The 12,119-nt window shown below is 52.3% G+C and overlaps 1 protein-coding gene across 4 annotated transcripts in view; it reads left to right on the forward strand.

The window, feature by feature from the left end:
- Positions 1-265: 265 nt before the first annotated feature.
- NPAS2 (neuronal PAS domain protein 2) overlaps positions 266-12,119 on the forward strand; it is a 177,425-nt gene continuing 165,571 nt past the window's right edge. For 2 of the 4 annotated variants that reach the window (XM_062208779.1, XM_062208783.1), the window contains exon 1: positions 744-803. The gene's annotated coding sequence lies outside the window, so the exon portion shown is untranslated. Of the gene's footprint in view, positions 274-742; positions 804-12,119 lie in introns of those variants that run through there. The other 2 variants (XM_062208782.1, XM_062208781.1) reach the window with 2 other exon arrangements.

Genomic DNA, 12,119 nt, shown 5'->3' on the forward strand with positions numbered 1-12,119 from the left:
ACGGGCAGGGTGACGGGCGCGGGCACGCCCGGCAGGGTGGCGGCCGGCCCTGCGAGGGGCCGAAGATTCTTGGTTTCCCCAGAGTGACAACTTTAACGGGACCTCGGCTGGCGGCCCCGCATCCGCCTTGCCTCGCCTCTGGGCCAGTGTCACCTGCAAGCACCAACACCCCTATCCCCCGCGCCCCAAGCCGGACTCCCGCCGCACGTCCCTCTCTGCCCAGCAGGGGCGGAGGCAGGCTGGGGACGCGCGGGGAAGCCGGAGGTCCTCGGGGTGCGTTTGCCTGCGGCGCGCACCGGGGTGCCTGTCCCTGGCTGGGTCGGGGCCAAGAGAGACCCTGCGGGCGGTGTCAGCGGCGGAGGAGGGAGGGGAGGCGGAAAACAAGGAGGAGGAGGAGGAGGAGGAGGAGGAGGAGGAGGAGGAGGAGGAGGAGGAGGAGGAGGAGGAGGGAGGGGAGAGGAGGCAGAGGGAGGAGGCAGAGGCGCCGGCGGCTCTCCCCGCCGGCTCTGCGTGCGGAAGAGTTTGCCGCGCGAGCAGCCGGCCTCCCGCAGGAGCCGAGGGACCAGTGCGGCGGCGGCCCCGGAGCGGCGGCGGCCCCGGAGCGGCGGCGGCGAAGCTACGAGACCCGCGGCCGCGGCGGCGGCGGCGGCGGCGGCGGCAGCAGCCAGAGCAGCGCCTCCCGCCGCCGCCCGGGAGGAGCTCGCCGCGCCCGCTCGCCGCTCGGCTCCCAGCGGCGGCGGGAGGCGCGTCTCCCCGGCCCTGTCCGCGCCCGGCCCCGCGGCGCCGTCCCGGCCCGCTCCGAGGTAAGGGCCGCACCTGAGGACGCGGGGCGTGCGGGTTGGGAGGACGTGCGCCTGGGATCGCGGGACCGGGTCACCTGCTCGCCGGCCCCGGGGACGCGCTGGGCCGGGAGGGGCGGGCGCTCCGGCGCGGGGCTGCGCGGCGCTGGGGGACCCCGGTCGCGGGGACGAAGGGGCGCGGGAGAGGTGGGTCTCCCTGCAGTCGTGCTGCGCCGGGGGTGGGGTGGGGTGCAGGGGGTCTGTCCTGCCCGATCACCGCAACATCGGGGCTGGTGGGCTCCAGACGCGTCTCGCCCTCGGGAGGCACTCAGAACCTCGAAATCTGCGGGGGGTCTTCGTGGGTACCAGGCGAAGCAGTTTGGGGGATTGTCCTCAGCCCTCCCTAAGCCCCCGGGGCGCGCCCTCGCCAAGCGTGGAGCGCCCCTGATCCCGGAGAGTGCAGCGTGCGCGCCCCGGGCCCGCGGTGTGTCCGGGTCCCTGGGTCGGAATTGGTTCCGGGCCGGAGCGGGTGCCGGGGCTGCCCGCTGTGCGCTCCAAGAGCGCGGAGGGCGCCCCTGCGGCCGCCCAGGTTGCAAGGCGGGGTGTTGCTTTGCTGGCAGGTGTACCTACCCCGCAGCCGCCGAAGGGCGCACCTTTGAGCTTTCTAAAGCGTGGCGCGGAGTCGGGCAGCGGGGAGAGGCGGTTGGGAAAGGCACTGGTACCGCAGGGTACACTCACCACCAGCCCCCTCGCCTCCGCTAGCCACTTGTAATTGCTCAAGGTAAGAAAGTTTGTTTTCAGCCTTGTGATTCATAAATAATTAGCAGTTTTGTTGATCAAGCAAGATGGAAACCCGAAATAGACACACGCACCCCCTCCCCCCACTCGCCCCCGCCAGTCTCAAAAACTCGCAGGGTTAAGCCAGGAAGGCTGTTAGTGCGAAAGCTAAAAACCCCTGGCGATCCACAGGTGTTCTGGAGGGGGCGCGACAGGAGAGTCCCAGCCTTCCCTCCTTACCCCTTGCTCTGATTCCCGCCCAGGATTCATCAGCACGATTGGCCTGTCGCTTTGCAGGTGACGTCTGGAGCACTTGTGAAATTAACTTGAGCTGGCCGGTCTTCCTCGCTGAGAACCCAGACCTCCTTAATCGGAGGGTTTTTCCCTTTTGGACTTCCCAGATAATTAGCCCTAAAGCAGTTTCAGGCAGGATTCAGCTGTCAGCACCTCGGCTCGCTTGCACACTCTGTGCCCAGCCAGTAAATTGACCAGCCAATTACGACTTGCAATCCACAGACCTGCCCTCCTTGCGAAGAGCTGTTGAAAGTCAAGGGCAGGTATGACTGCAATCTTTCTGCCACTAAGACCGGCTGCAGAACTGCGCCAGAAATAACCCTCAAATTTGTTGAAACGCCCCCCCCCCCCCCGCAAATGCAAGTATCCGGTTGAAATGAGTTATTCTGACCCGAGCCACTATGTTACAAAAGAAAAAAAAAAAATCAGTATTTCATTCTGCGGCTAAGGCAGGACCAGCAGAAGTCTTGGTACTTCTCAGCAGTCTACTGAGAGATTTAGTTAGAAATAAAATGTGCACCATGAAGACATTGAATGATTATCTTCCATCTCACAAAGAGATTAGAGAGTGGCTTGGAAGGATTGTAAATGAGTTGCTTTTAGCCATTTTCTCCTGGGAAACCGGTGTCTCTGTTTATTTGCTGGTCTGTCCCACTGTGTTTAAATGTGGAATGGATTTTATCCTCACTGTCCCCAACAGTGGCTCCCGTGGAGCCGACAGGAGGGACTATGTTGTAGAGGAAATACATTATTAATAAAACGTTACCCCCAAAGAGCTAAACATGCCAAGAAAGGAGCCACGTGAGGCTTTCCTAATTAGTGTGATGAAAAAGAAATATCTCATGAAGAGGGGAGTGCGCTCAGATGGTGACTAAGGAACTGATCTTTATGTAGAAAATAACTATTGCTTTTCAGTTCATTTGGTTCTTTTAGAACAATGTGGACTCCTCTTTATATTTTTGGCTGTTTAATAATGAAAATGGTAAAAACACGTCACCTAATATGTGTCATTATGAAGTTGAATTCATCTTATTTTGGTAGTCTTTCTTAACTCTTGGAAATCTTTGCAGCTTGCTTTTCCCACGACTGTTCGTTCTTAGGTTATACAGTCACAGTTGATGATGTTTTAACACTAAAATAATAATGCATGCACATACTTCTAATGTCTCTAGATGTTAATTTTTTTCAAAGTATCGTTCTTAAAACGTAAGGGTCTAGGCAGCTAGGTCTGCTTAATTTTTAGAACAGGTAGGCGTTTTGGTCTTCACATGAACCGTCAGTTTTTCCCGTGTGAGGGTGACACTGACTGCCCCGCGCGCATGGTGACATCTCTTTCCCAAGTCAGGTCAGATTGCGAGGTGTTGAAAATAGCCTAGTGACTCAGTATTCTTGGCTGCTTTGTGCCACCGGTTTAATTGGCTGCGTCCTAGCAAGCGTCTAACTGAGTTTCACATTTAAATAGTGGAAATGGTACTTGATGCGTCGTTTGCTTACAGAAATGTTTGATTAGCACGTTCTGGATGATCCTCCTGCTGGTTGCAGCAAAGACAGGAGGTCAGGACCATCACCTTCATCCCTCCTCTCCTCCCTAGGGGCCTTGTTCAGACTCAGTGAATAGGTGTGGCAAATGAGCTCTCGCTACCCAAAGGTTAGACATTTCTGAATGCTACTTGGGTGCTTCGGTATGAGATTCTATTTGAAACCTGATGATGATGAATGGTACCTTCGAGCACTAAGTAAATAGTTATTAAACGTGAGCGTCTTTAAAAGGGGCGACTGTTCAGTCGTTCTTTAGCTAAGGCAGGACTGCTCACTGGAATTCATTGACAGACAGCAGGGTCACTGGGCATTTTCAGCAAAGTCATTTCCTAGGTAAAGTTTCCTCCAGAGAGCTCTTGAACTTCCCTGGGTCTCAATGAGTGGTTCCATTTGGTGATCCGGAATAGGGAGAGTTTGTTTTCTGCACTGGTGTGAAAAACAAAACAACAAAACCAGTAGACAGAGGGTGGAGGGCGATGGCCATCATAGTGCACAGGAGTCGATCCCCTGGGGCTTGGGGCCAGTGTCTCTGCATTTCTCACCCCAGTGCTACCCCCTAGCAAGGTTCTGGGGTGCACTTAACCCAGAGGTATTGTTCACTGAGCATGGGTGATGGTATTTCAGAAAGTTCATGGGAAGTGGTATTACAAAATAAGTTTATTTTGGTGCAAAAAAAAAAAAAGTGTGAAATCCATGCCCCTTGCATAGAACTATATAGACCCAAATGGTAACAAAATAGGGAAGCTGGCCTGCACCTGCCTTTAAGGAGTTGACAGGGCAGGGAAGAGACCGCAAATGAGGCCGTGGGATGCCACGCTGGAGGGTGGTGGCAGGACAGGAGGCCAGGGAAGGGCTTCCACGTCGCTGACCTTGACCTGACCTTGACCTGTCATTGCACTCGCATGGAGAGTTTTGTGACTTGGCAGACACAAAGCACAGGTTTGAAAGTCAGACAGACCTGGGACGGGCTCCCTATCAGCTACCGTGTGTCTTGGAGCAGCTTTCTAAGCTCTCTGATTCCTAGAGCTCTTGTCAGACAAACAGGGCAAAGAATGCTTACCTCCTTTGTAGGATTCCCAAGCTAGGAACACACTTCAGGCCCTACAACAGGGGTTGCTCCTGTGGCTGTTGAAGGGAGCGAGGGGGCTGCGCAGCAAGGAGATTGATCAGGTTCCTGAGCTGTTTTTCCACGTAACTCACCAGTGTGAGATCCAGTTTGGTTAATCAGCAAGCCCAAGGCCTGGGGTAGACCCCCGCTAGGATGGGAGGGCAGTGGCTGGAAAAATGAATCCGATGCCAAACAGGTGATGACCAAATCACCGGCTTCTGGTTAGCTTTGCAGATTACCCCCAGGCTGTTTCAGATACTTTCTCCGGTAGGTGGATTCTGCTGCTCCAGACTGGCTGGTTGTGGGAGGAATAGCTTCTGATGCCCGGTGGCACAGTGGGGTGTACTGGTGGCTGACAACAATTAATTGTATATTTCTAAAGAGCTAATAGAGAGGAATTTGAATGGTCCCAGCACACAAAGAAGTGATGAATGCCTGAGGTGATGGACGGATCTGAGTATTCCACACCATCTGCGCGGATGGGAGGCCACCCTGGACCTCATAAGTACAAAGGTTGGGGGGGGTGACCCAGGATATACGGACAGAGGTCTTCAGGCGGCGTGCCGGAGTTTTGGTAATGCCTATGGAATCTGTTGCCTTGAAGGGGCTCATCAAACCAAAGAGAAGTGGGCTGGCTGGTGGCGGTGGCCATTGGGCTCTCCTTAAGTATACATGGTGGACAGGAAAACCTGGGCCTCTGTGGATGAGAGGCAATGGTCCTTTTCCTGGTAGGACATTCTTGAAGGTTAAAACCATCGATCAGTCCTCTTCACCTTAGTATGAATTAGCTGCCTTCCTGCAGGGGCATGCAGCACTCCTCCCTACCCACCAAGATGATTGCTTCCTCTCGGCTAGTCCGAGGCAGTGGCCTCTTCGCCCTGACCTGAGGTAGGCTGAGTGGCCCTGAAAATACTCTGCTTTTCGTTTTCATATTCTGGGGGTTCTGTTTGTTATTTGCAAAAGGGGATTTCTCTGCTGCCACTCTTCCTCCATGTTCCTGAAGAGTAAACTGGAAAACCAATCCCAAGTGCTAGGAGACTGGCGACAGCAATGCAGCATTAGGGGGAGGGAAGACCTGGGTGGAGGGGGGAGGCACGAGGGAGAGAAGGGCAGGCATCAAGCTCCGGCACCCGAGATGGAGATCAGAACAGGGTGGGGCCACAAGGTGGGAGATGGAACCGGGGGATCCAGTTGTGTGGACTTTGCCGCTTTGTTGAAGGCAGGTGTTCCCAGGTCCCCCAAAACCGTCCCGACTTCCTGCAAACACAGCCCCTCCATCCATGTCAAAGCAGGCAGGAGACACAGCCCCAGAGCAGCAGGCTCCTTCCAGCCCCTTTCTGAGCCCAGGAGGGAGCTGTGTAGCTTCACAGCTCATGGAGAATGGAATTGAGACAGGAATTTATGATGGTGCAAAAAATATTTGAAATTCATGCATATGAGGGAGTCCTCAAACACTTCGTGGGAAATGTGTATTGTTAAAGAACTATGCTTGCATTTCAAATTTTCTGTGCCCAAATAATCTTTTCATTCCATTTTTCCATGCACTTCTTTGAAGTCCTGTCATATTTCCTTCCAGTTTCTTTTCTAAGTATTAAAGTATTTTTAGACTAGATTTTTAAAAACATTAGTCACATAGATTTAATCTTATAAAATTTGTCAAGTAACACAGAATTGTTTCTAGTAAAAAGAAGATCCCCTTCACCTTGTGGCCTACCCAACATTCATTCCACTTTTTTTTTTGTCTGGCAAAAGTTTGATTTTGCACAGGAGTCCACCCTCCCTTTACCTGTCTCTTGATTGGCCAAGCACTTTGGGTGGGCCTGCCGTCCTGGCGAGTGATTGGCTCAGAATGATCATGTGGACCCCATCCTAGCCAATAACATGAGAGGGCTACTGGGAGGCTTCTGGGAAACTTTCCCTGGCTCTTAAAGGAGGCCAGCAAAGAACTGCCCCCCGCCCCCGGCCCCTTTTCTTCCAGTGGATGCTGGAACGAGTGGGCTGAACAGCCAGCAGTCATGAGCTGACTCGTGGAAGAGTTTGAAGGTGAGAAAGAGGGCCTCCATGTTGCCCTTGACCTTTGAAGTCCCTAAAGCGGGGTGGCCCTCGGGGATGTTTCTGAGGTTCTGAAAACCTGCTTACCATTTGAAGCACGTTGAGTAGTTTTCATTAATTAGTAGCCCAAGGCATCCTGATCAATGTATCCATAATTCTCCACCCTTCTAGGAGGTAACTAGTGTTAACCGTGTTAACATTAACCAGTATTCTACTGGGCATTTTAGTGCATTGACATATGTATGCACATAGGTGTATGTTTTTATTTTTGTTTTAAAAGATTTATTTATTTTGAAAGTCGGAGTTGCACAGAGAAAGAAGGAGATGCAGAGAGAGAGAGAGAGAGGTCTTCCGTCTGCTGGTTCACTCCCCAATTGGCTGCAATGGCTGGAACTGTGCTGATCCGAAGCCAGGAGCCAAGAGCTGCTTCCGGGTCTCCCATGTGGGTGCAGGGGCCCAAGGACTTGGGCCATCTACTGCTTTCCCAGGCCATAGCAGAGAGCCAGATTGGAAGTGGAGCAGCTGGGACTCGAACCAGCACCCATATGGGATGCCAGCACTGCAGGCAGTGGTTTTACCCACTAAACTACAGTGCTGGCCCCAGTGTATGATTTTAAAAACAGCTCATTCTATGCATACTATTTGTAAGAAAATAAAAGGTCATGGAGACTTATTACTATTATTATTATTATTATATCTACCTCTTTAGTTTTAAAGGCTACTGAGTGTTATTCAGGATATGGTTGGACATAATTTATTTTAGCCATCCTGGTGGTAAACATTTATTATATTTCGTTTCTACTTCTTGGCTTTTGCAAGCAGGGTTGTATTAGCTTCCTTATCCGTATATCTTTGTGTATGCTTCCAGTTTTTTTCTGGGTCAGGGATTACTAGGAAGGGATTCCTGGATAAAAAGGCCCATCTGTTTGAAATATTGATAGATACTGCCAAATTGACGACTAAAAAACTATGCCCAAACACCTTCCCACCCACCGTGTGGAAGGCTGCCTTGTCACCGTGCCGTGACTAACACAATATGTTAGCCATCATCTCAGACTCGTCCATGCATTTTCACTCGCTTAAGGTAAAGCTGTGTGCGCTTGTCTATTCTCAGGGTTTGCCTTGACGTGGACCTAGGCATTGTTCCATGTCATTACGAGGTTCATGTAAACATAATTTTAGTGGTTCCCTAATAGCCTGTGGTCATTGTTCTTGGAATGTTTCAATGGCGTGCAGGAATGCAAAAGGGAGAATTTGCGGCTCTCTTTGACAATTGAGAAGACATGGTCAACTTTGCGATAATCTGGAAAGATTTCCGGAATTGCTGCTGGGAGACAGCCTCCTCCAGGGATCTGTTTCCAAGAAAACCCTGGAAGGATAGGGTCTTCCGGAGCCTTCTCATTCCAGTCAAGTGGGCCATCCCAAGTATTGATGCTTTTTGGACAAACAGAGTTTGCAACCAATGGATTCTGCTGCATCCAGTCCTCTCACTGTCCAGTAGTCAGTTAAGTAAACATGTTGTGCAATGTCTGAGACATAGCAGAAAAGTGAGTTTCCTGGATTCTTTGAAAATTGTCACTTCTGTAGGAAAAGACAAGACAGCAAACGGAATGGATGAAACTCAGAGGAAGTGGCGATCACTCTTCAAGGAAGGGACTAAGGGCAAAGCACCTGTCTTGTGCATAGACCTTCCACCATCTTTCTCTTTCTTGCTCCTGAATATTCACGCACAGACCAGAACACTGGCCACACAATGTCCTCGGATAGGGAAGGGAAAGACAAAATGACAAAAAGGAAAACCTTCCCCGGGAAGCCACAGAAGAAAAGGTGTCTGAAAAACCAAAAATCTTATCGGTAGACATCATGGGACGGACATAGGCTTTTGGTCCTTATTGTATGCACTAAAGTACACATAGAAGCATTAGTCAGGGCCCACACTGTGGCATAGCGGGTAAAGCTGCCGCCTCCAGTGCTGGCAGCCCATATGGGCTCTGGTTAGAATCTCGGCTGCTCCACTTCCCATCTAGCTCTCTGCTATGGCCTGGGAAAGCAGTAGAAGATGGCCCAAGTGCTTGGGCCCCAGCAGCTGTGTGGGAGACTTGGAGGAAGCTGCTGGCTCCTGGCTTCTGATTGGAGCAGCTCCGGCCTTTGCAGCCAATTGGGGAGTGAACCAGCAGATGGAAGACCTCTCTGTCTCTCTGCCTCTCCTTCTCTCTCTGTGTAACTCTGACTTTCAAATAAATAAATAAATAATTTTTTTTAAAAGAAGCATTAGTCATTCAGCTATCTGCAGTAACACGGCAGAGAACGGAGGAAACTTTGAGACCACCGAGAAAGAAGCATGCTCCCAACTTTTCTGAATTTTTTTCTTTTATTAATGTCTAGCTAGCTGGCATACGAATGCAAACTTCTTTTTCTCCTTAATTCACATAAGCTAATTCTGCTTCAAATCCAGCATGGAGGCGCTGGTCCTCCGAGAGACCTGCCATCCTGCTGGGAGAGTTTTCATGAATAGTCCACTTCAGTAGAATTCAAGTTTGAATTCAGTCGAATTCTTTAGAAGCATCCACCCAGTATAGATATCAGTTTCAGAACTTGGTGCCTTTGATTTCCCCCCGTTCCATTTTGCAAGGTCAAGGCCTGGTTAGAAACAGGTACGTACACTGCCAGGTTACAACTTTGATCGGCTGCCCGTTGGCAGAGGGCAGGAGGGGAGTAGACCTGATGTGGAAGCCGGAGGGGTCGTCTGACGGAGGTGATGTTTTTGAGAGATGTGTTTGAGCACAGGGAGGAGTCTGGCTGCTGCGTTGATCCAGCAGCTGTGTGCCTTTGCCACATCAACTGCTGTCTGCCCGAGACGCAGCCTCAAGGGTCATCCATGGTTGCTTGCAAAAGGTGCCTGTTTCCCTGGAGATGGAGATCGGATAGAAACAGGAGGAGAACTGGAAAGGCCAAGTCTTGGGCTGTGTTTGTCACGGGGTTCTGGAGTGTGGCTGAGGAGGAATACCAAGGCACCTAGCGACCCACAGCAGACCTGCCCCTCCCTGGGACCTCCCCGAGGCCTCCTTCACGGTCAAGGACGATTTTCTTTTCATGGCCTCTTCCCCTTCACAATGACTACCAGAGAGACCAAGCCATTCCCAGCTAGTTAGCGTGCAACCCTGGAGGGATCTGTGGTCCCTCAAACAGAGAACTTGCTTCTCTTTCCGATCCATCGTGGCCCTTGAACAAGGACGATCTCTTGGACCCGTGGCTCTTGGCCAAGTGGGAAGTCGGAGAACTTCTTATTTCTGAGCTGCCTTGGCCTCAGAGTGGCAAAGCGGCCTCCAGCCACCTGCTCCCAGACCATGGCCAGGCTTGTCACCTGCCACCCTCCTTCTGGAACCTACAACTCGTTCCACACACCAGCTTCACCAATGGGGGATGGCAACGCACTGAAAGCAAACAGAATCGCCTTCCCTTGGCTACCTTCTTCATTTGCATTTGATCAGAAAAGGCATCCCTTTAGGAACTTGTGTCCGGGCAGCACGGGGCCCCAGGACTTGGAGTCTAGGTGGCTTTGATAGAAGCAGACTCTTCACTCCTCTGTCACAATGCCTCCCTGACCTTGCCACTGTCCAGGTCTGACAACCCAGAAGTCCCCTCACCTCCTCTGGCTGTCAGTCACTTCTTACCATGCAGACTCTCAGCCCCTGGAACCCCGAGTCCTTCACACACTCTTGAACTCTTCCTGGCTTCAGCCGCCGCTCTTAGGCCCAGCTGCTGGAATTTCTGCTCGTGTGTGTGTGTGTGTGTGTGTTTCTCACACATACACCTGGGCTCTGGCCAAGTGTGTGATCCATCCCCCACCCCCAGGCCCCTAGCATCTCCTGCAGGGCAGCACATACGTGTTCTATGGAAAGTTCCTGAATACCCAGCAGTAGATGGGACCCCTAAGGAGGTTGGGGGACATCCCCCAGCACTGTGATTCCTCCATGGCCATCTGACCAGCTTACATCAGCTTTCCCACCCCGGGGCTCTTTCTTGTGCCCCGACTGCTTTAGAAACCTGCTCTCAGCCCTGACCTGGTGGGTTTCCCTGTTCCTTCTGCCCCGGCACCTGGCAGCTCCCCCTCCACCAGGGCCTGCTGCCGCTGCTGCTCTGCAGGTTCAGGGCACTGTGGCCAGAGTGCTCTGGGAAAATGATGCCATCTTGGGCAGCGAGGTGGCACGCTGCAGCTTGTGCTACATTTGTGTAGATTTGTGCCATGCAGTGCACGGTTGTCCCTTGGTACTCACACAGGTTATTTCCAGGACTTGCCTGTGATGTCAAAATCTGCAGAGCCCCTTGTGGCCCTAGCACCTCTCCCCATGTCCTTTGGATCATCCGTAGATGACTCCTAATACCCACCCCAGTGTGATGCTATGTCAGTAGCTGTTAGGCTGTATTGTTTAGGGAATAGGGACAAGAAAAAAAGATTTGTGCATGTTGGGCATGGGCACACCATCATAACCCTACTTTTTTTTTTTAAGATTTATTTATTTATTTGGAAGTCAGAGTTACACAGAAAGAGAAGGAGAGACAGGGAGAGAGAAAGGTCTTCCATCTGCTGGTTCACTCCCCAGTTGGCCACAACGATCCAAAGCCAGAAGTCAGGAGCTTCCTCCAGGTCTCCCCACATGGGTGCAGGGGCCCAAGGACTTGGGCCATCTTCTACTGCTTTCCCAGGCCACAGCAGAGAGCTGGATAGGATGTGGTGCAACTGGGACTCGAACTGGCACCCATATGGGATGCTGGCACTGCAGGCAACAACTTTACCCGCTACGCCACAGCACCGGCCCCTACTTTTTTTTTTTCTTTTCTAATATTCTCAATGCGTACTTAGTTGAATTGGTGGCTTCAGAACCTGCAGATACACAGGGCCGATGTCTCCAGGCTCAGGAGGAGTGTTCTGTTACCCATCCAGCTGGGCAGTGGGTTTCTCTCCTCTCCCCATGCCGGGGCCAGTGGCTTCTCTATGCCTGCCACCAGCACCTTGCTGCGAGCCGGCTTCTGAGACTTGGGGAACTGCAGAGGTGCCCAGTGAGGGTGGCATCGTGCCCAAGTGTTCAGAAGAACACCTCGCTTTTGTGTTCTCAGTTTCTGTGGCGCTGAGCTGTGCTTGCAGGAGTTGGCTATTGGAAGTGGACAGCCAGCCAACTCTCCCTTAGGTACAGCTCTCCCTGGGTTCCCGTCTTGCCATGGAACTCAGTGTGTGTCTCTGATTCGCAGCACAGCCCTGATCCCCAGCTGGGGCACGTGTGGATGGCAATGATGAGGGCGGACCAAGCTTGCGGCTGTGCTGTGGTTTCTCACAACTCAGATTTTGGCGGCCCTTGTAAGATACCGCACCCTGGTTATCAGAGATACCTTCACAAGGCCTTTTCCTTGGGTGTGCCGGTGGTGACCTGTAATCTTATTTTACGTCCCTGCCTGTGAGCGGCTGTCGCCGTGTGGGTCGATGGCGGTATTCAATGATTCCCTGCAGACAGCTCGCAACCCAGAGCAGGAGGCTTTGGCACCCTGACCTGGTCTCTGTGACCCAGTGCCCT

Source organism: Lepus europaeus, chromosome 13 (genome assembly GCF_033115175.1).
Source record: "Lepus europaeus isolate LE1 chromosome 13, mLepTim1.pri, whole genome shotgun sequence".
Lineage (NCBI taxonomy): Eukaryota > Metazoa > Chordata > Mammalia > Lagomorpha > Leporidae > Lepus > Lepus europaeus.